The sequence below is a fragment of the Anolis carolinensis genome, chromosome 2 (genome assembly GCF_035594765.1).
Source record: "Anolis carolinensis isolate JA03-04 chromosome 2, rAnoCar3.1.pri, whole genome shotgun sequence".
Taxonomy (NCBI): domain Eukaryota; kingdom Metazoa; phylum Chordata; class Lepidosauria; order Squamata; family Dactyloidae; genus Anolis; species Anolis carolinensis.
In genome coordinates this window covers 73,326,548-73,351,445 of record NC_085842.1, presented here as the reverse complement: position 1 = coordinate 73,351,445, position 24,898 = coordinate 73,326,548, and the positions used below count along the sequence as shown (strand labels likewise).

Sequence of the window (24,898 nt, the reverse complement as noted above, 5' to 3'; positions counted from 1 at the left end):
AGGACCCAGACTTCCTCAAACATTAACAATTCAAACGAGAGCTTTCAGCCCACTAAATTCTATGCTTCTGACTGCAATCCAAACTCTCAATCTGATCTTTAATGACCTTCCATTCAATATCTGCAGACTCTCTCCTTTTTTCTGATTTGCCATTACAAGATCATCTTTGTACCTGCAGGAATGGTACTCATGGTTTCACAGGCCCACATCTCAAAAATGTGTTTTGTCTAGGAATATTCTAGGTCCCCAAGCTATTCTATAGGATCTTCTGCTGGAAGATGCCACAAGTCATGTTGGAGAACCTAGAATATTTCTTCACTAGGAATTTTCTAGGTCATCCATGAGACCCTATGGTAACTTCCATCAGAAGTTATTCATTTCAACAGGGTTCACTAATATCCACAGTTTTCTGTTTCCACAGTAAATCTTGTTTTTGTGCCTATGTCATTCCAGAAACCACGAGTACTGAAAATGTTTGCTGGCTGCTATATGAAAATATATTGTTGCCTACTTCTTTCCATCACCTTCTAGACCTCTTCAACAAGTCATGCTCCTAAAATAAGCTTGTAGTCACTATGGGATACAAACGGATTGATGGGCAAAATAATTCAATTTTTGCACCATGGAATCTTAGAAAAATGTTAACTGAAAGCTGAAATTATTAAGATTCTAAGATCTATACAGAAATCTTTATTGTTCAGAAAATATTTTGTTATGATTATTACACATATTGAGATTTATCAGGTTCATTAAGTGAAGAATCTGGGTAATTTTTTTCGTTGCTAATATTAAGCATCAAACTACCAGGACATGTAGGATTTGATGGATTTTACTTTTCCCATTTCAAAAGCAATTCCTCCCCCAAATCATGAACTAATTTTGTGTTCTTGTGATTATTCTGCCCCTTTTTGCATTGTTAGGCCATTCTGAACTTGTTGTCTTCAGAATCAAACCATTACAACAAGTTCCAGGGTTTGTTTTGGGTATAGACAGCCTACTGGCATAATTCTACCCAGAGAATGTAGGATAGAATGTGGGGGACATATTCCGTTCCCCATATTTTCCACAACAGCGTTTTTAGGTGAACACCTCTGGAAAAGCATATGAAATAGCAGTAGAAAGAAATGGGAAGGTGAGCTTCACTGCTTCTCTTTCCTTCAGCAAGTTACCTGGTGGACATATATTGCTGTTTGCCTAAGATCTCTGTATCTAACCCTATATATTGATGAGCCCTATATAAAGAGGAATTCTAACCAAGGGAGGGCCTTATTAACTCTTTGCCTCATGAAAAGCAGACCCCAAAATTGTTTTTCACAATCTTAGAAAAAACAATTTTCTTTACAGAATCTAAATAAATTGTTCAGTATAGAAGGAAGAGAAGGTCTAAGATACGTCAGTATTTACCATTGTCTTCCAACTCCACTCAGCCTTGCAGTGTATAATATGCTTTTAACTGTTATCATTTCCCACAACACTTAAAGGTTTAAAGATATTACTGAATTGTTATATGGATTTTTATTTTGCCACTTCACAAACAATTTTAATGGTGATGTTGATAGTACTCTTAATAAATCAAGTTCCAAATCTAAAAAGAATGAAACTTTTAGAAGATCCTCTAAGAGCAAAGGCATAATTTTAACACTAATACAAATTACTGCATTCTCAAGTAGATCTGAAAATTCACAGTCCCCTTTTTCATACAAACATAAATGAAGAGAAACATTGAGATTTCTCTTTCTAGCTTCCAAATGGGCACTATAAGTCTGGAGTAGCTTTTGCCTAGCATCCACATTATAGGATCAGATCCATTGTTCCTCTGAGCAGCTGTTACATTTTAAAAAGTGAAGCAGAGTTGCTGAAGTCAACAAGAACATTATTGTGCCTAAAAGTAAAGATAATGGATTACAATGGGAGATTAAGTTCCAAGGTTGTGGTCAAATAGTTCCCACTTAACAATAACACTTTTTCTTATAATGCAGAAATGAATCACAAATATATTTACATCTCTAGTACAGGTTGAATCTCATATATTCAAAATGCTTGGGATCAGAGGGTTTTTTTTTGGGCGGGGGGTGTGTCTTAAATTTTGGGTCCATCCCTCCCCCAAGGTCTTGAAATATTTATATTTGTACATACATAATGAATCAGGGAAGGGGCGGGGGGGGGGGGGAGGAGGTGCTGCACATCCAGCACATGCTAGATGTGTAAGAGAACTTTGGGTCTTTAAGTTTGCAAAAAAGTACCTGTAAAAACAGGTATCAAGAGAGGGAAAAGTACAAATATATCTGGCTGCTATGGGCTTGGTGTATGTTGGAAAGCTCTGGCCCAGCCAGACCACATACTCACCTCTAACATCTCATTTCCAAAGTGCCTGTCGTGCCTTATTGACCAAGTAGAAGGAGAATGCAGCATGGACTGGCTGTGCAGCTTTCCAACATTCTCTAATTCCATGGCAGCCAAATGCATTTGAACTTTCCACTCCTCTGATGCCTGCTTTTTACAGGAGCACTGTGTATGTCAAACTGCAGGGTCCAGAGTCCTATTCCATCTTCCTTTTCACTCATCAAACTTCTGACAGTGGTGGAGTAAGAGCTCCTTGAGAAAAACTGAAAGGTGCTGGATGTGTAGGTAGACCCCTTCCCTTAAAGGTGGAAGTGGTGACAACAGACTTTTGGATGGTGGTAGTCTTTTGGATTTTTGAGTTCAAGAAAAGGGGAGACTCGATCTGTAGAAGCAAATGCATACAATATATACCCGGTGCTATGTATCCACAAATTCTGCACCCATGGATTCAACCAACCATGGTTTAAAAATATTTGAAAAAAAATCCAAAAAGCAATTGTTAATTTTGACATACAGCAAACGCTGAAAGTCTACTGTTATTTCACAGATTCGTCATAGAATCATAGAATCATAGAATAGTAGAGCTGGAAGAGACTTCATGGGCCATCCAGTCCAACCCCCCGCTAAGAAGCAGGAAATCGCATTCAAAGCACCCCCGACAGATGGCCATCCAGCCTCTGCTTAAAAGTCTCCAAAGAAGGAGCCTCCACCACGGCCCGGGGGAGAGAGTTCCACTGTCGAACAGCTCTCACAGTGAGGAAGTTCTTCCTGATGTTCAGGTGGAATCTCCTTTCCTGTAGTTTGAAGCCATTGTTCCATGTCCTAGTCTTCAGGGCAGCAGAAAACAATCTTGCTCCCTCCTCCCTATGACTTCCCTTCACGTATTTGTACATGGCTATCATGTCTCCTCTCAGCCTTCTCTTCTGCAGGCTAAACATGCCCAGCTCTTTAAGCCGCTCCTCATAGGGCTTGTTCTCCAGACCCTTAATCATTTTAGTCGCCCTCCTCTGGACGCTTTCCAGCTTGTCAACTCCCTTCAACTGTGGTGCCCAAAATTGGACACAGTATTCCAGGTGTGGTCTAACCAAGGCAGAATAGAGGGGGAGCAGGACTTCCCTGGATCTAGACGCTATTCCCCTATTGATGCAGGCCAGAATCCCATAGGGGAATAGCGTCAGGCCCTCTCTGGCACTCATTCCATTTGTTTGCCATTTTATATAACCAATGCCATTTTACCATTTTACCATTATATATAATGGGACTTGAGCATCCGTAGGTTTTGGTATCCGCAAGCGGTACTAGAAACAAACCCTACCAGATACCAAGGACCCACTGTATAAACACACATATACACTCCATTCTTTGTAATTTCATGGTATTTAGAATGATAATTTATTTATTTCCCAAAAAGATGGTATTTTACCAGGTTTAATTGCCTTCTAGCCTCATGAACACAGAATATTGAGCTGATGGCAGGAATACACTTTCAATTATTCATAAAACTAACCTGTTCATTGATGAGCAACGTGCAACACACTGAGCTAAATGAGGGAGGCAGAAAAATGGTGTATGGATTGTTTTACAGCATAGACAAGTAAGATGAAATGGAGGGAATACCAATGTGTCTGCCTTTTTAGTCACATACCCCTCCTGTCCCCTCGCCCCCTCTCTCCTGTAATGCTACCCATAAATCTATAGATCATAAATCTATACAGAAATCTGAGAAAGATATGAACATGTAACTGCTTAAATATTTACCTTTTGCCAGTGCCCAATACATAATTATACATACACAAAGCATACTAAAGTAACAGAACTGTAACATGGTCTGAAAGGCATACGTGTTAAAGTGGAAGGGAAAGGTCTAAATTGAAAATCCAGATAAATTTCTAACTGCCTGTTATAGCGATCTGTATTTTCTAATTTATTCTTACAGTCATGTTGCAACTAATAAATATTTTTGACTTTTATATTAGAGACCCAATGTGCAATAAAGGTCATATGTCATCTTATTTACAGTTTCTCATAAAACTTTTACCTGGTCATGAATTTTAATGAATGCTATGCCAGAACCACTGACTATTTAAACAGATTATTCACCCTCCCTTTTAAAAGTTTCTAACATTTTAGATGTACAATGGAATCCAATGCATGTTTACTCAGAAGTAAACCCCACTTCACTAAACAGGGTTATCCCTAGTATGTGGAGATTGGCAGCCTTACATTTTTTTTAAAAGCCATGGAAAGACAAAAAGCTCTGGTATCAATTTGTTATCTTGTCTTGATGACTGTGAGGTATTATTTTGATTATATCTCAGTTAAACTGAACATCAGCTGTCTTGCATTCTGCATTTGTTTTGCAATACAGTAGCAATTGAGGGAAAATATAATTTTAAATCATGTAGCAAGGATGACTGTACCCAATGAAACCTAGCAATAAAACAAGGCTTCCATTTTTTTGTGTAGAGAATTCTGTCCATATTGATGTATTGCCTCATACCAAATTACAGTTAGACTTTAGCAAGACATTTTGTCAGACAGGCATATAAATACAAACGTAGGCTCTAGCTTTCATAAATCAAGTAACATATATCATTACCTCTTAGACACACATACGGCCTCTAATCTATCACAGCTATAAAAAGCATCTTAATGCATTAATTGCTAGCTACAATGCATTTTGAAAATTATGTTAAAAATCTATTTACATGGTATATGCATCTTGAAGTACTCTTTTCCTCCAGCATCAGAACTTGAGCATGAAAATGCATTTTAAAAAGAAACAGGTTTATAAACTAAATTGAGATCTTCCTGGTAAAATCAGTAGGTATCAAGAGATACCGGACAATAATAGTTTTATTATCTGCCGTACGTTTGTCATATTAATTAGCTGACTACTTTTACTGACTTATAAAACAGATTATTTCATAGTTTATAATTTAAAAAATAAAAAAAAGAACAAACAACCCTGCATCGTCTTAATCAATCATTAAAAGGAAACTCTCCAGAAGTGATCGAGGATGTATTGTACACATATATTTAATTGACAATGCAAATAAGAAGACTGAACTACAGAATCAATGAAAATATCCAGATAAACAGTGGAACAGCTATAACAGGAGCTTATTACACCATACAGAAACAAACTATAAATTGTTGTAGGTCTGTTCATCTGGGGAGTAGATTTGTTTTCTAGAAAAGACAATTGTTTTCTTTTCCGGGGGAGGGGGGGGGGAGGTTAAAAAGAAAACAAACATTTTTTTCCCATTGCTATACTGAGTACAATTGAAGGACACAAAACAAGAAAAATATAGAAATCAGCTATTCTTTTGCTCCAGTCAGATGCAGGCAGAACAAATAGAATTTAACAACATTTTCATCTACTGCTATGCTTACTCATTAGATCATATCCCTAGCAAATGCTAGTGCTGCAGTAACTTTCTGCACTGCATCATTCACCTACCTGACTTCATTGTTCCACAGGCCACGAAAAATAACATTCAAATGTTCAGGTGGAGCTCCGGCAGTATTTCCCTTTGCAATGAATAAGGCAGAACAACAATTGGGGAGTGGAGGGGGTGGGAGAGCTGCTAGGTCCTTAGGAGAATGAAGCTGGGTCAATGCCTTGCTGTAGAGCAGTTTGCCAGGTTCCTTTGCTGATAGATGTTCTGTGCCGATCAGCAATTTACCTAATGCTGTTATGATGTGCTGGACCTCTCCTATCTCTGCTCAGCAGCTTTCAAAGCCACTGTAACTCAAGTAACACTTAATCTCTATGGTGCTCCTGACCGTTAAAACAATCACATTGGAAGGTCAGTGACCTTTTTCAGCTTATACAGAGGAGACAGAGGATGTGCTAGTGTGTGTGCCTCTGTGACGGCAAGTATGAATGTAATACCAAAACTGTGAAATATAAATATATGGATTTTATTATAGATGAAGAAAGGCATATTATTCACTCCTCAGATGCAACATTTTAATGCAGAACAGATCTAAAGCACATAAGTAAAGGCAAAATCTCTAACATAGATTATACTTACTAATTTTCTGATTTTTTTTTATTCTCCTGCCTATATAATTTAGGAGCATTGCACAGAAATCCACAGCATGCAAGGACACAGCAAAGGAGTTTCTATCAAGCACAAACCTGTTTTCATACATGGTGCTAAAATATATAGTAGATAATTTATCCCAATTTCTCAAGTAAAACATACCATATGATACAAATTCAGTACAAATGTGAACAGGTTAATCAGTCAGTTCACTAAAATAGTTTCTGTAGAAATGACAGATCCAAATTTCACTAACACTGATCTACTTCACAGGGCTGCTGTGAAGACAGCTCTTTGGTGAAAAGGGAAGGACAAAATCCAATACACATAGAAGCAATTCTCCTGACCTTTAAAATCTCTAATGTAATTATTAGTCCCAACAAGGTAGAGTCATTGAGTGATAGCATTTACAGAAATTAACTTTGGGCACATTTACACCGACCCTTTATCTTGAAGGGTGAGCAAATCAGCTCAGTGGCAGTCAAGTGACACATGGAGCTGATCTGGCTTAACAAGGACCCAACACCACCTTAATGTGGCCTTGAGCTGTATTAACCAAAGTTGTGAGGTGCTCTAAATTCTCCCCAAGATTCCACAGCAAATTGTGATTTTGGGCCGATGTAAACAATTGGGCCAGTCCTGAAACAGACCCAGCTGCAACCCTCTACATGGCCATTCCATATTCCTCGAACTCAGGAGTCCCAGGGACATACATCACACACCCTATTGTTATTGTTGTGGTGGCCAACCAGCACCACATGATGAGTGTTATTTGCTCATTGCCTGGACTGATGCTGGTCTGAGCGAAAAGATGATTACAGAAGGAGGAGGGGAGAAGAGCAGTTAATTCCTTCTCTTCTCACTCACTCTGGTTTCCTGGCTGATAGCACTCCAGGCAACAAGTAATTGACACTAGCCTTGCTTCATTTGCTGGCTGCTGCAACAACAACAATGGAGAGGGGTGGTAAGTGTGGCTGTCCGGTGGTGCAGTTAGGGTTCAATGCTGTTGAATAGTCTGGACTCCCTCCCGCTATTTGCAGTGCACAGGGATAGTTTCTAAACCAAAGCTTCTTAAACTGTGTGTAACCACCCCATAGAGTAACATAACTGAGTGTGAGGATAGCAAAAAATGGACAATAGTAAGAGGATTCAGAAAGCACAATGACAAAAAAAGATGGGTGTATCTTGGCATCTAATGGCTGTTTTAGACATTTGCATGAATCTGTTAGCTCCAATATGCAGCAAATGCTTCAGCTGTACTTCTACAAAGGGAAAATCAGCTTGCCTTATTTAGCAAGCCTTACAAATATAGATGCTGCTTGATGACTACCTCTTCAGTTTCAGAAATATTTCCCTTCAAATTTTGATTATAAAAAACTAAGTTGGGTTCATAAACCATACTCAACTTAGTTTTTTATAATCAAAATTTGAAGGGAAAAGTTAAAAAATTGGACTAGTTATCAAGTGACACACATTAAAAACTTGAATTCTTAAAAAATCGTTAAATGAATTTTGGCTTGGGATTATGACAGAATTTCCAACAATTTCTGATATAGTTTTAAATATACTTCTGCCATTTCGTACTAAACATACTTCTACCATTTACACAAAGCGGTGCTTTCAGTTTTGATTATTATAAAATGGAAGTATTGATCAGCTCTGATGAAAGGTTGATGATGCTCTATTTCCTATAGTTGCACATATTCCACCAATATTTATGTAAAAATAAACACATCCATCTCATTAGTATGCAAATTTGCTTTCCTCTTTAATAAATGGTAACATTATATCTATACCAAAATTGTTTTAAAATAAATGTCTTTATGATTTATTATCAGTAAATGCTTGATATCTGTTTTACATATGGACATACCTGGGTCACAAAAAACCTCTCTCATCAAAGTAGGGGCATGAGAGTTTAAGAATCCTGGTCTAAACCATCCTAGGGGCCAAATAGCATTTGCCACTGGATGGACCCTAGGATAGATCAGTGTAGAGCCACCCTCACTTGATTTAAAACAGTGGTTCTCAACCTGAGGTCCCCAGATGTTTTTGGCCTACAACTCCCAGAAATCCCATCCAGTTTACCAGCTGTTAGGATTTCTGGGAGTTGAAGGCCAAAAACATCTGGGGACCCCAGGTTAAGAATAACTGATTTAGAGCAAGACTGATCAAAGTGTAGCCCTCATGGCCATTTTTGTGTCCTCATGTATCTCCTATAGTATTTTTTCAATAGGTTTCCTCCACCAAACGTTCCTAAATGTCGTCTGGAGGTAATTGGGATATTTTCATTATATTTTGCCCTTCTTTGGACCAATTTAGGTCCAGGTAAAGCCTTTAAAAAGAACCAGAAAGTGATCAGGAAGTGATCCATATTCATGTCCTGTTATTGAACAAAGGCCTCTCCTGGGAAGAAGGGCTAAAATCATAGAGTTGGAAGAGGCTATATGGGCCATTCATTCCAACCCCCTGCCATATAGCAAAACACAATGAAAGCACTCCCAACAAATGCCCATCAGCTTCTGCTCAAAAATTTCCAGAGAAAGAGACTCCACTCCATTCCAAAGGATGGCAAAATGCTCCACACAGCCCCTAGAAGACATTTGGGTTAAAAAATTATTTCCTATGAAGGGTATGTGCGTGGAGCACAGTCCTCCAAGGTCTCCTGGGAGCTAATGAACCCCATCTAGATTTCTACAATCTACTCTAGTGAGGCCTAGCAACTAGATATAGGACCTCAGGAGAGATCACATCCATAAGCTAAATCATAGTTGCCCTATGGGAAGTCTCACAGAGGTTTCAAAGAATTTGAGGTTTCTGTATTTTAAATGAGAAGTGGATAGGAAGATACTGACAATGCTTACATTGTAAGTATCAGGCCATTCTGTCCTAGAAATGGCCAATGAGACTTCTTTGTTTAGCTTTTAAAGTTTGGGAGCTGTGTGAGGCTATGTGTACACACACACACACACACACACACACACACACACACACAGAGCCGTTAATTCCATTATTTCATTCAGTGACAATATGAGATTACACTGAAAGAAGTAATGTTGAGCTGAAATAATGTGTATAAAGAGTCTGGTGCCACTCTTATTTGAAGGTACTTTAAAACATTAAAAAAGGGAATAGAAGTGCCTTTGAGCCCTTTGCACTCTTATGATTAATGGACTCCCTCTCCTACCTGCACTTTTCTAAAACATTTTGCTCCCCTTTTCATTATGATTTCTTGATACACTTATTTTCTGATACACATTAAATTGCTGGGGAGAAAACGCCAACAAAATTATGTAAATATTCAAGTATTTGATTTTTGCATGAAAATTGTGTGACTGTGTGCAAAATAGGTTTTTCATGTAAAACCCTGTTTCCAGACAGCCCCATTTTCTGCAAGATTTGTGCAAGGACTTGCACAAAAATAGACTATCTATAATGCTTCTTGTACAAAAATATTTTTCATATACAGTTCTCCCATAAAGTACTACAATAGCCACATCATTTTTGTGTTTGATTTCTGAGGAGAAAAAAATGCCTCTATTCTTTCAAAACAGTTGGGACCATCCTGACCAATCTCCCCAGAGAAGTTCTGATGGGATTGAATTACAGTGGTTACAACCTATTTACGTGCAACTCACGAGAGATCACAGAAGCCAGTATGTAAGCAAGAGTTCTTATCCTGAAGTATAATCTAAATGTCTGCTCCAAGAACAAGAGCAATACAGGTTTGGTTCCAGGACTTCTCACCGTAAATACCAAAATCCCTGGGTGTTCAAGTCCCATGATACACAATGGTATATTAAAATGGTGTCTCTTATATAGAATATAGAAAGTAAAGGTTTGCTTTTTGGATTTTTTTTCCGGATGGGGTGGGGATATCTTCTAGCCATGGATGGTTGAATCAGTTGATAAATAATCTGTGGATATGGAGGACCAAATGTCTTATCCTTTGTGGCTTTTATGGATATCATAATTTGGTGTGTGAAGTGTGTGTGGCTAGAATGGATGAAGATTAAAGGTGTGACAGTATAACCTATCAGCTATTTCTACTATTATTGTGAAAACTTCCTTTTTAGTTCCGTGTAGAAAATGACAGTCTTGGAGGTGAAAAATTGCATCAGGGGACATATGGGCAACATTACTAATTGAAGATACATAGGCACGCAGTCTCTTTGACAAGCACTCTGGTACACAATAGATGTAACTTCACAATTTTTTACATTCTGGCTTGTTTAGATATCCTGGATGTTTTTGTTCTTGATCATTGAGCATATTTGCATAAGAACATAATCATTATTTCGTAAGTGTTCATTTACTCCTGCTGCTTATTGCTCTACCTGAAGCCTCCTAAACTCAGCACCCCATGAAATTAGTCATCTCCACATCTATAATCTGTGATGTCACAAGAAGCCGTTTGACCTTTACGTGAGAATGAATTTCTCTATTGATTTTTCACTGCAGCATGCAGACATTGGAGATTAGACAAATGTAAAAGTGAAAGAAAACCAACCTACTCATAGGAGAATCTAGGTATTTATTAATAATAACTCTGAATAAGAACCTTTTACAAAAGTAAAAGCAGAATCTTGATTCAAATTATAACAGCAATTCTGCTATTTTAATATTTAATATGAAAATTCTTAAATTGACTAATACCAGTAGTTTACATAAATTACTGTGAATTGAAGTAAATTGCATGTCTCATACAAAACTAACATAAAGTAGGGGCAAGGAAATGGCATACAGTGAAAAAATCTACACATGCACACACTCCACAGTTCAAGTCTTATTCTGACTCCTCAGTAGCTCCTTCAAAGATCTGATTATGGACCTTCCACATTATGTTTATTTTGGCTCCAAATAATGGAGGAGGCAAAGAGTCAATTACCATGACTGCCTCCATAATCTTGCCTGTAAAACATGTTCTCCTAAATCCTGTATCCCTTTGGCATGCTTATACTTTAATCATGTCATTTAATTGCCTCTGTCTACATGCATTACTGCTCTCTTGACAAAAACAAGAATGTTCAGCAGCTTTGATGTCCAAGAATATAATTTGATAGGAAATGTCTACACACAATTTACGAATATCTATCTCTTCCCATGCCTCCTTATTCATTTGTTGTACTCTAATTTACACTACACACATCTGTGCTTCTACGCTAGTGCATAACAAAAGCCCCTGCTTTTTTATCTTATCCTACCAAGGTTCATGTTAACAACAACCTCAAAAAATATTATTAATACTTTTGCATCCATACTTTTCACGCCTGCTTTTGTTTTGTTTCTCTATTTATGGAGGTGGAGGGGAGCATTCACACTGTTTAATTCTAACACTATGATTCAGCTTTCACTGCCATTACAACCCATGGAAAGCTGGGATTAACAGTTTAAGAAAAGATACATCTTGAGTATTCCTTGCCTAATGAAAAATGCCTTATGAAAAGAATGGAGTTGCCAGAACTTAATTTACAGATTTCAGCTAGGGAGTTCTATAGAGCAATGGTTCCCAACCTTTGGGCCTCTAGGTGTTTTGGACTTCAGCTCCCACAGTTCCTAACAGCTGGTAAACTGGCTGGGATTTCTGGGAATTGAAGTTCAAAATACGGTTTTTCAATAAACTCTAAAAGACTATTATAAATCATAAAAAATTACAATTTACAGCATAAGGAAGTGAGGAAGGAGAAGCCAAAGGGAGAGAAAAGGAGCTCAAGTGGCAACGGGAGGAGAAGGAGGCAATTTATTAACACACAATTGGTTGATAAAGACTTAAAATAGTGTATAACTACTAAAATAATGTATAAATATTAAAACAAATACAGCATCCCTACTTTGTGGATTTTCACTTATTGTGTGTGGTCCTGGAACGTAACCCCAACAATAAGTGAGGGAACACTGTACAGTACTATATTTGTGTCTTGTGAATGGGCCCAGGGTGACCTAATCTCTTACTTTAGATTGGCGTAGATAACTTTCAGAGTCTGGAGCAATTTTTTCATTCACAGGACAAACAGCATGCCCATTATTGTCACTATTAGAACTATAGTTGCCAAAATTATTATAATTATTCAAAACTAGAAACTAGAGGTCTGGTTTTGTTTTCTGACATCAAAGCTTGAGTTTGAAAAGCCCTGTGCCTTTTTCTGGAAATCTGGTACTCAGGCCTTCAAGAATGGAAAATCTCATTTTTATAATTTGTTTCTGATATTGGTGGACAGTACATTTGGGTTGCAAAGATGGCCTTTGCGAGACACTTTGCTTGTCCCTGCTGTAGACTCTCATGAATTCTCTAGAGGAAACAGACACCATTCTTCAATTCTAGCAATCCTCCTTTTGATTGCTAATAAATGTTTTTGGTCTTTTATTTTAAAAAAATAGGAATCATCTTGAATATGGAATTGGTTTTTTGTAGCAAGTTAACAGAAAACAATAGGAAGCTGATTAAAAACAGTTTAATGTGTTATTTGTTTTAAAATCAGACAGCAGGAACATATTGACTTAACCAAAATGAGCTATCAAGATTTACCATCTTTGAAACAACATGTTCCAACCATTTCCCCAGAGGCAGCTTTTCCACATGACACAATCATTTCTTTTTGAAAAAAAGATGCCCTGGGATTCTTATTTTAAAAGAAGGAAGATTTTATTCTGCTATAATATTATTTTCAATTCATTTTATAACCATCCTACTGAGCAATTGGAGACATATAATTATTTTGTCAGAAGAATGTTAATGTAGGTTAGCCTACTGTGGCATTTATTGAATAAGCCTTTTTTACTGAAACAAAATGTGCCTTTTAGATGTCATACGAATGTAAGGATTGGTTTGCTGAATCAATCTGGGAAACATCTAGTCCACCGGTATGTCTCCAAATATAGCCATCTGGGTGCCCCTAGGAACTCATGACAAATTGGCCATGACATCTCATCCCCTGACCCCAGCATCTGGTAATCCAGATAGATTGCCTCTAACATAGTTAAATCGAAATTATGCACGTACAACTCCTTCTTACATCTATTTTGTTTTTTTAATCATAATTTATATGTGAGCCTGTAAGACCCGTACCAGTATGCATGAGCCTATCTAGTCTTTTATATAGTTAATATATGCAGATATAATAGGCCTCTTTTAATCTAGAGGAAACTCATATATAAGAAAATGCAAAACATTTTCTATTAACAAATGCAAATACTTGTTCCTATTTGTTTAGAAATGAAAATGAATTGAGAAGCTACTTTTACATTGGTGATCTTATTTTTTATTAGTTTTCTTTGGAATTTCAAAAAGGTTCAGACAAATTTACATAGTAATACTGCACTATAAATTTTGACAGATTTGTACTTTTAAATATTGGGCAGTTTCATATATGCCTGAGAGAATAATTTTTCCTCTTACTTGCATATCCAAATGGACTAAAGAATTTTTTATTAGGAATTAAATGTCATTTGTCCCAACATGTGTAAATGGTTTGAAAAATCTTAAAGTTATATTTTGGGGAAGCTTGAAGTGGTATGCTTACTAATTTACTTTTTGTTATTGCCATGCACACTTTGAAAGACGCAATTTCCCTCCTTTTATTTTACAAGAAAGGTGATTAAAGAGTGGGGCCAAAATCCAGCTAAGTGTATGCACTAATCCTCCTAGAAAGAACAACATACTTTCCCCTTCTCTGATTTCCAGAATGCAATCTACAAGCTATTGAGCCAACTGAGTGAAAGATTTTGCACTTTGAAATCAGTTTGCAGGCTGTAACAAGTAATATGTGGACAATTGGGGAGGATATTGAGATTCTTTATGACCAGTTGAGCAACCGGGAATGCAAAGAACTAATTGAGGCAGTCTTGGCTGTTGGATGAGCATTGGTGGGCTTATACAAGGATCCAATTGGTCTATTCATATAGTATTAGGGCATATTTACACAGGCACTTTAACCTGAAGCAGTTGAGAATCACTGTAGCATTTACGTGATGCACAAACCCATCTCACCGCCACGACCTGTAACCAATTAATGTGGTTGTGTCTCATGTTAAGACAAAACTGGGGGACAATTTGGAGCTTCCCTGGGCTTTATCACATTCAAAGCAGAATACAGCTTTTTTCTATGTATCGTGAGGCTTTTGGGGACAGGCAGTATTGCCTGCATGCAGACAATACTGATCACTTCCATGGTTCTCTCCTTCCCGTACCTATTCAAACATTACACTTTGGCAGATGGAGGTCTCCTCCCAATCAGTCTGATGTTCCCCTTCATCACAGTGTCTGAGAGGGCCCTTAAGAAACCCTGCCCAAAGTCACTGTCCCCCCCCCCTTTTTTTAAGGCAGATCTTGCACAACTGCAGAAATGTGTAACCTCCATCCCAACGGGGAAACATTTTTATTGCAATTATATTTTATTAGTGTAACTATGTTTTATATAAATATTTGTATCTTTATTATTTTTAATTCAATTTTTGTTTTAGTTATAAGTTTATTGATGTTACTTGAATTACTTTGATCTGTGTGTATTTGCTTTACTATGGCATTGAATGTTTGCCTTTTTGTATGTAAACCGCACTGAGTCCCCTCGGGGAGAGGGCGGTCTATAAGTAAAGTATTTATTATTATAAACAGAAAAAACATATTTCTGTTCCTAAAAATCTGCACAACTCCAACAAATGTCTTAAAAAGGAAACATTAATGTGAAAATGTGATCATGTGCATCATGTGATCGAACCCATCGGGACTAGTATCTCAGAGGTGAGTATTTCTTCTTTGTGATAAGGTTCACTGAAGCTTTAGAGCAGACTTGCACTTCAGCATATGTGTCAATAACATTCAAACAGTTCAGTTACATTCTTGGTTCAAAGTCAAAAGCAACAGAATAGCATATGAAGTGAATACTACCAAGGTTCAACTCTCCTTGAAGACTGTTTAAGAATAAGTTAAATTACTTGACTTCATGTTCTTCCTCTGAAAATGTTATTAATGCAACCCGATCCCCCCCCCCACCCCTTGTTTCAGCTACAGGGACAATGATCACATTCATCTTACAGTGCTTTAAAAATGATTCTGGCACACTTTACCTTAAGTACATCTTAATAAAACAGCCCCTCAACCAAACGTCTTCAACATTTAACGTTAGAGAGCATTCATTATTAAAGATCTCCCAAGACCAACTCCTTCTCATCATACTGTTGTTAACTTCATGTAAAGTTTTCATATACTACTCCCTCTTTGCTGTTGCAACTAATTTCCTTAATAGCTTCACTCACCATTTAATAATTGACATTTAAGCATTTCTTAGGCCCCTTCCACACAGCTGTATAAAATCCACATTGAACTGGAAAAATGGCAGTGTGGACTCAGATAACCCAGTTCAAAGCAGATATTGTGGATTATCTGCCTTGATATTCTGGGTTATGTGGCTGTGTGGAAGAGCTTTAGAAGTCTCATTGTTTAAACTAGAACAGTGTTATATAAAACAAACAATTGTAAAGTAATTCAGTCTACCTGACTGAGACTGCTCAGTCCCCAAGATCTAGTATCCCTGTGTGCATGCAAAGAGAACAGAGAGACATGCAATAGGTTCCCTTAGCATTAAATGTGTTTAACTTGGATCACTGTATTTTTTTTAAAAAGGAGCTGTGTGGATACATTTGATCGTTACCACTCCATCAGGGTTTTCCTGCCAAGTATCACTGAAAGTACCTCTGCTATTTGTAGTGAATGAACCTTCTTCACAAACAGTATCACAGAGTAATTTTACAATCACAACTGTGTAGATGAAAGGGTTTTCCCTTCTCTCCATGTGGAATGCAGGTCAGACCTCAGAAGACAGTTGCTATTTCTCAAAAGTAATCAGAGCTGATCATATTTGGAAAACTGAATATTTATCATAACATGTAGTTCATTACTCCCTAATCATGCATCAAAGAGTGATTATCAATGTAATGTTTTTCATACAGTTGATTTTTAACTATGAATTTTAAATTGACATTTTTACATATATGGATGATTTTAATGTGTAATGGTTGGTGATTTTGTCTTAGGTTTGTATGTTTTTAATCTCCAAGTCATAACATTTTATGTGTTATAATTATATATTATATTTTGCTCTATATTGTACTCTGCCTTGACCCAGAGAAAAAAAAATCTCAATATCCCCTTCTTTTCCCCCAGCATGATAGGAATTGTATTATCTCTTTCATTTTCATGCAGCTTTCCTATGACATCTAGCTCACATTTGAAACTTTTGTACTCATTTGCTAGTAATAACTTGATCCTCAACAGACAGCCCATATGCAATATGTGATCATTAAAAGTCAAACAGCAGTAGATAAATGGCACCACATCTGGACTTTGAAACAACCACTGACAGGCTCTCATTATCCTTTTAATTGCTGAAACAAATGCAACACCAGAATACCATTCTTCACCCATCTCAAGGGATCTCATTAACAATATCTGCAAACAGGAAGAGATGGCAGAAAGTTCTGACAATCGGTAGGAAAAAAAGATGTTCTCACTTCAATTTTTTAAAATAAGCATTTCATACTGATTATTTTCAAAATAAACTTTCAAAATCATTCAGCAAACGATTAAAAAGAATGCATTGATGTTGTTTATTCGGTCAGTCGCTTCCGACTCTTCGTGACTTCATGGACCAGCCCACGCCAGAGCTTCCTGTCGGCCGTTGCTGCCCCCAGTTCCTTCAAGGTCAAGCCAGTCATTTCAAGGTTACCATTCATCCATCTTGCCCGTCGGCCTCTCTTCTCTTTTCCTTCCATTTTCCCCAGCATCATGATCTTTTCCAAGTTTCCCTGTCTTCTCATTATGTGGCCAAAGTACTTCATATTTGCCTCTAATATCCTTCCCTCCAGTCAGGCACTATCTCCTGGAATATGGACTGGTTGGATCTTCTTGTGGTCCAAGGCATTTTCAGAATTTTCTTCCAAAATCACAGTTCAGAAGCCTTTATCTTCATTCGCTCAGCCTTCCTTATGGTCCTGCTCTCACATCCATAGGTTACTACAGGGAATACCATTGCTTTAATTATGCAGACCTTCGTTGCCAGTATGATGTCTCTATTCTTCACTATTTTATTGAGGTTGGTCATTGCTCTCTTCCCAAGAAGTAAACGTCTTCTGATTTCTTGGCTGCAGTCTGCATCTGCAGTGATTTTCGCGCCTAGAAATATAAAGTCTGTCACTGCCTCCATGTTTTCTTCCTCTATTTGCCAGTTATCAATCAGTCTAGTTGTCATAATCTTGGTTTTCTTGATGTTTAACTGCAATCCAGCTTTTGCACTTTTGTCTTTCACCTTGGTGATAAGGCTCCTCAGCTCCTCCTCACTTTCAGCCATCAAAGTGGTATTATCTGCATATCTAAGGTTGTTAATGTTTCTTCCAACAATTTTAACTCCGGCCTTGGATTCATCAAGCCCCACATGTTCAATTATGTGTTCTGTGTACAAGTTAAATAGGTAAGGTGAAAGGATACAGCTCTGCCGTACTCCTTTCCCAATCTTGCACCAGTCTGTTGTTCCATGGTCTGTTCTTACTGTGGCTACTTGGTCTTTATACAGATTTCTCAGGAGACAGACAAGGTGACTTGGTATCCCGATACCACCAAGAAATTGCCACAGTTTATTATGATCCACACAGTCGAAGGCTTTAGACTAGTCAATAAAGCAGAAATAGATGTTTTTCTGAAACTCCCTGGCTTCCTCCATTATCCAGCAGATATTGGCAATTTGGTCTCTCATTCCTCTCCCTTTTTTAAACCCAGCTTGTACATCTGGCAACTCTCGCTCCATGTATTGCTAGAGTCTGCCTTGCAGGATCTTGAGCATTACCTTACTGGCATGTGAAATAAGCGCAACTGTAAGAAAGTTTGAGAATTCTTTAGCATTTCCCTTTTTTGGTATGGGGACATAAATTGATTTTTTCCAATCTGATGGGCAGAGGTTAGTCAGAAGAGACAAGGAACGATTTTTAAACACGCAATGATGGAAGTGGAAGAAGACAATAGAATAGGAAAGACAGGAGACCTCTTCCAGAAAATTAGAAACATCAGAGATAAATTTCAGGCAAAAATGGGCATGATCAAAAACAAAGATGGCAAGGACCTAACAGAAGCTGAAAAAATAAAGAAAAGGTAGCGAGAATATACAGAAGATCTATATAGGAAGGATAATAATATAGAAGATAGCTTTGACGGTGTGGTGAGTGAATTAGAACCAAACATCCTGAGGAGTGGAGTTGAATGGGCCTTAAGAAGCATTGCTAATAACAAGGCATTAGGAGACGATGGATCCCAGCTGAGTTATTTAAAATCTTGAAAGATGATGCTGTCAAGGTAATGCATGCCATATGCCAGCAAATATGGATTTTTTTTTATTTTTTAGTCTTCTTCCTCTTCCATCATTGCGTGTTTAAAAATTGTTCCTTGTCTCTTCTGACTAACCTCTGGAATTGTGCATTTAATTGGGCATATCTCGCCCTATCACTGTTTCCTTTCGCCTTCCTTCTTTCTTGGGCTACTTCCAGTGTCTCAGCAGACAACCATCTTGCCTTCTTGGTTTTCTTTTTCTTTGGGATGTACCTTGTTGCCGCCTCCTGAACAATGTTGTGAACTTTTGTCCATAGGTCTTCTGGGACTCTGTTTATTAAATCTAGTCCCTGAAATCTATTCTTCACCTCCACTGCATATTCTTTAGGAATATTTGTGAGATCATATTTAACTGGCCTGTGTATTTTCCCCAATCTCTTTAGTCTGATTTTAAATTGTGCAATAAGAAGTTTGTGATCTGAACTACACTCAGCTCCAGGTCTTGTTTTTACCGACTGGATTGATGTTCGCCACCTTTGGCTGCAAAGGATGTAGTCAATCTGATTTCGGTGTTGACTATCTGGTGAAGTCCATGTATAAAGCCATCTTTTAGGTTGTTGGAAGAGAGTGTTTGTTATGCACAGTGAGTTTTCCTGCCATTATCTGGGGAAGGTAAAGGCAACCCACCCCAGTATTCTTGCCATGAAAACTAAATGGATCAGTACAATGCTGTAACTTTGTCATAAATGAAGCTTTTTTTAAAGGAATATATCACAGGAATCTTCAGTAACATCAGTTAGATAGTCTCCACTTCAGGTTTAAAAAGAAGATGCAACATTTCACAATGAACCTGTTTCTATTTGGGATGGTTGATTCCAAAGCCTGCCACTAGTGCTTTGTCTTCAACACATTTATCAATTATTTCTGTTATATTTATTTATACTCCGTTTTATCTTCCCCGAAGAGGACTCAATCTTGTTCCCAGCACATGAAAAAAATGAACGAGAGAGTACAAGTAGCTGACACACTGAACTCTGCTTCTCATTTCCATTTAATTCAGGTGAGCTAAATTGATGGTTGAAAGTAGTAATGAAAATAGATGAGGGCTGAAATCTGAAGATCAATCAAGAACACAATGGAGGTGTCTTCCTAGTGTAGAGTTAAAAGCACATACTCTCTTTCTGTACAAGTTCTCATCAGAATACCAGAATAGGAATACATGCTAGTCGAGAATGGTGGTGGTGGTGGTGGTGGTGGTGGTGTGGGGGGGGGGGGGGTTAGGATATGACATTTATCTACCTAACAAGGGCAAGCTTTAGTTGTCCCCGTTTTTTTTAGACCCAAGCTTTTCCCAATCTCTCATATACAACACAATTTGGTGTGTATATGAAAAATTGCCTGAAATTTGTCTCCAAACGCTTAATTCTAAGCATTCTCCCAAACTCTCCAAAAAAGGTCCAAAGTAGGCTAAATGAGCCCAATGTGAATTCCAGTTACAACATCTGTCTAATCCATGCCCTAACATTAGATGGTTTGGCTAACCCCTGTTTTATATTATAGTAAATGAGAGAATGTATTCAAAGGTGAATTGATTATAACTCAGCATTAAAAATATCCCCTCCCTACTGCAGTCCACAAGAAACCATCCAATCCTACAAGGCTGGAAATTTGTCAAGAACATGTTTTCAGCATCATAGAAGTTTGCAGAATGAAGCCAACAATTCGTGTTAAGATTAGGATAGGACACACAATGTATCCTCTGTACATCAATGTATGGTTTCAAATCTAGCTACTGTGATCATGTAATACTGAATATAAGATGCTTCTTCATTGCTATTATTCTTGTGAAGCTGTCTGTTGAATCAGTTAGACTGCTAGAATAGGACCCTCTCAATGCTGGCCTCAGACCTGTGGAATTCTGCTGCAAGTTATCTATTTGGTCCCATCATTGTAGGCTGCTAAGGTAAGCTTTAAAGATCTATTTATTCAAAATTAACTTCATATTTATTTGGCTATACCATTGTTTGCTTTGATGCTGTCTAAAATACCATAATTTTCTTATCTGTGCTTAATGCCCTATTGTTAATTTTCTACTGTTAAAGGTTACAGTGATTTCTAAGCCAGATTGAGTGGGTTACCTTTGTGTACCATGGAGTGTACCCCTGTTCAAGATTAGTTTGCACATCTTTCCTCATTTTTTAAATATTCTGAAGAACCTCATCGTTCAAATAATTTATAACTACCATCAAATTTCTTGGGTTATAAATAATTTTTAGATTTTATGCTTTTACATAGCTAAAGGGTAAAAGCATCTACTGAACAGCTAAAGCAAGCCCAGGCATTCTGGAGGAGTCATTTAAAAGTGTGCTATCTTTAAGTATGCATACTTATTTATGTTCATATAGATTTGTTTTCTCCTGTCTGTTTGGTTTTAATGCTTGTTTGACCTGGAATGCAACCAGGACAACATTCTTTACATCTGTTTTTGTTCACCAAATTCCCTGCCTTTAATTAATGGTTTCTTCTCATAATTACATTTTTACTAGTTAAAACCTACTGTAAATACTGTCTGAACAAGAGAATTTTCACACAATGTTCCTGATCAGAATTCCCAAACAAGACTCAATTGCTACACAATTGTATGTTCCACAAGAGTAGCAACAGACACTTTAAATTGTTATGTCTTCCAGGAAGGATATCTTTCCAAGAGCCCTTCAGTGGGTGAAATAGCATTTGAAGCATCCACAGTTGCTAAACATTTTGGGATGCTGGCATCAAAAGCTTAGGAGTTAGATAAGTGTTAAGATGAAGGTATTATGTTGTATGGAGGCCAGAATCTGCATTGGTCACTGTTCATTTGTAAAATTTAAAATTTGTGGCATTGTTTACAACGTATGTTATATTACACAGAATCAGAATCATTATTATCTATCCAAGACTGGGGAAGTTTCATTTTTGCAGCCTATAACTATTAAGAAATTATTCATTATTGAACTGTTACATTGTTCCATCGTGTCCATTGTACCTATTAGAAATTTAGCATTCCTTTGTGAACTGTTACACAAAATAATATGATGTGCCTATTCTTCCATCTCTCAGGGTGGTTTGCTCTGCTCACTCCTTGCATGGTCTCAACATACAGCTAATTACATGCTAAAACCACATTTAATTTAGTCCTCAAAGGCATATTGTTGTACAGGGGGCCCTGAATGAGTAAATGGGCTTGCCAGCTGCCCAATCAGCCTGACATTCCCCTTTGCCTGGGCCCTTCTGGCCGTCCGATAGAGATTAAACCTACACATATAAAATCCGGGGCTTTTGTTTTTATGTGAAAAAATATAGATAGCTTAATTTGTGAGGAGAAAAAATTAGCTGGTCAAATGCAGGACAATTCTGGTAATTTAGTAGTGATTTCAACTGAACAATATAGCAAGCTTCAGCTGCTATTCGGGTCAATCATCCTGAAAAGCATCTAATTAAGCCATTGAAACCTATACAAAAAGAGAAGCTGTTAAAGCTGACTTGCCATTTTTGTCAACAAAATCTTTGCTCTTTCATCAGATTATACTTTTCCATTAAAAAGGGGCATATTGTTGAAGTATAGGTTGCATTAAGAAGTATGCCTCATTTTAACTGGGCACTCTGGCATCCCCAAGGATGACCTGCCCTTCAATGCTGAATGGAACTCCAGAGACACGGTCAGAAATAAAGCAGGGATCAAGCTGATTTCTTTACTATACAAATTCAATCTTTACATATTAAGTGGGGAAAGTAAGAAATACTGTTATCCGTTTACCTATCACTCAGCGAGAGCCAGTAGCACCCTGGACTATATATGTGTCTCTATGGAATTCATCCAATTCTTCTCCGAGGTTACAATCAAACCAAGGGAAGATAGTGACCACCAACCGCTGGCAGTAGTTATTTATAGTCACTCCGATATACGTCCAACAAACCCCTTGGATGTGAAATTCATACACTCTATGTCCACACTTCAATGTAAGAGATTAAAATGGCAGTCAGTCAATTTAACAGCCATTGAAGAATATCTATGTAACCCGCAAGTTGTCGCATGTGGTGAAGTGATAAAAGCATCTTCATCTAATTCTATCCAGGTTCTCCAAACTTTCTCCGTTTTGTGCTCTAATCTCAAAAGCCTGCTTACATATACACCACACAACACAAGAAAAGATTACATCGATAGAACAAACCCATGGTTTGGCCAGGATTGCAAAATACTGAGACAGTCACTAAGAAAGAGCATGAGGAAAGCTATACGTTATCCTAACCAAGATCTGCATAACAATATGCTATCTCTGAGAAGATCATATAAAAAACTGATTTCCCAGAAGAAGTCCTTATACAATATAAAAATCTGGAGTGAACTGGACTCTGCCTTACATTTAAAGAACTCAGTGGTCTTCTGGCAACTAGTTTCTTCAAAACTGAGACAAGTCAGATTCTCAATAGACTCCCCAATTCCAGCATCTCAGTGGGAAACCTTCTATAGTGACCTCTTCAATAAGGTAGGCAATTCAAACAATTCAAGCAATGTAAAACACGTAACTACGTATTATAATCCTGACACTCTCCCGGCCTGGCCACAAGTTGAACCACATGACGTAATAGACATCAACAATACACTTCAAAATAATAAAGCGCCAGGGGAAGATTTTTTGCCGGCTGAACTATTTAAGAACAACAGAGATTGGTAGGCCCAACTTTTAGCAGGGTTGTTCTCACACATTAACAATTCATGCAGTATACCTAGAGGTTGGCAAATGAGCATTATCGTCCCTATTCATAAAAATGGAGAAAAAACCAACCCTAAGAACTATCGACCTATAAGCCTGATTGATATCACAGCAAAAATTTACTCAAAATATCTTTTGATTAAAATTGAGGAATGGTCCAATGCAAACAATATACTCTGTGAAGAACAATCAGGCTTCCGACAGGGACGTTCAACCATAGATAACTGCTTTGTTCTGCAGCATATAATCCAAAAGTATAATTCAAGGGGGATGAGTCTGTATACAGCATTTATAGACTTGTCTTCAGCGTTTGACACAATCTGCCGCAACACATTATGGGAAAAGTTCGCTGCCACAAACATTGATAGAAGACTACTTATTTTAATCATTTCGTTGTACTCTGACACAGTACTGAAAGTCAGACTTGGACCCAGTGGAGCCCTGAGCAATGAAATCAAAACGTCAACTGGTGTGAGACAAGGGTGCATATTAGCCCTCTTTCTCTTTAATTTCTATATTAATGATATCATGAAAACACTATCCTCTGACAATCTACATGGCCCTAAAGTTCTGACCAGAACTATCAACATCTTACTTTATGCTGATGACATGGTGATCATGGCAATGTCTCCAGTGGGACTGAGAAGATCTCTGGCAAAATTCAATTTGTACTGTGAGCTAAATTCCCTCATTTTGAACAAGGATAAATCCAAAATTATGGTAATTGGAAAAAACAGGAAATGGTACACTTGGACCCTAAATGGTGTACATTTGGAACAAACTAATAGCTACAAATATCTAGGTATTACATTTTCATCATCTGGTGCTTGGTCTAATCATATTACTCATAGTATACAAAGAGCAACAAAAGCAGCAGGTTCCATTTACAAGCTGTACCATCATAGATACCCAGGCACAATCAGGCCTGCCCTGGAAGTTTTTAAGAAAAAAATAATGCCAACACTCATATTTGGGGCCGAAATTTGGGGGCACACCAATTTGGCCAAGATCGAAGCCTTCCAAGTTAAGCAGCTTCGCACTCTTCTGGGACTTTCCAGAACAACACTGATGGCTGCTGTAAGGGCAGAGCTAGGAATGCTCCCAGTAAAAGCTCAAATTTTAATGAGACAATTCAATTACTGGTCAAAAGTAAATCAGATGAATTCCAGTAGACTTCCACACCTATGTTTAGAGGATCAAGACCAGCGTGCCCACAAGTCATCATGGGTAGTGGCCTTAAACAATGAGATGGCTAAAACTGGCATTCCTTTACAATTTTTGAATGATCTAGGATCTAGGGCAAAACAAGTGCTCATGCAACGCACTCATGATATCTATGCTCAATTGGACCTAACAAGTATAGGTAGGTCTTCTGCCACAAAGTTTTTAGCCTCCCACAAAATGAATACTCATTTAGAACACTATCTGACTATTCCAGT

General features: G+C 37.7%; 1 protein-coding gene across 15 annotated transcripts in view; it reads right to left on the bottom strand.

Annotated features, from left to right (window-relative positions):
* Positions 1 to 24,898, bottom strand: part of iqsec1 (IQ motif and Sec7 domain ArfGEF 1) — a 453,315-nt gene that overhangs the window by 155,705 nt on the left and 272,712 nt on the right. Inside the window, exon 1 of one of the 15 annotated variants that reach the window (XM_062973853.1) lies at positions 5,807 to 6,015. The exons of the other annotated variants lie outside the window; for them this stretch is intronic. The gene's annotated coding sequence lies outside the window, so the exon portion shown is untranslated. Of the gene's footprint in view, positions 1 to 5,806; positions 6,016 to 24,898 lie in introns of those variants that run through there. 15 annotated transcript variants of the gene reach the window in all.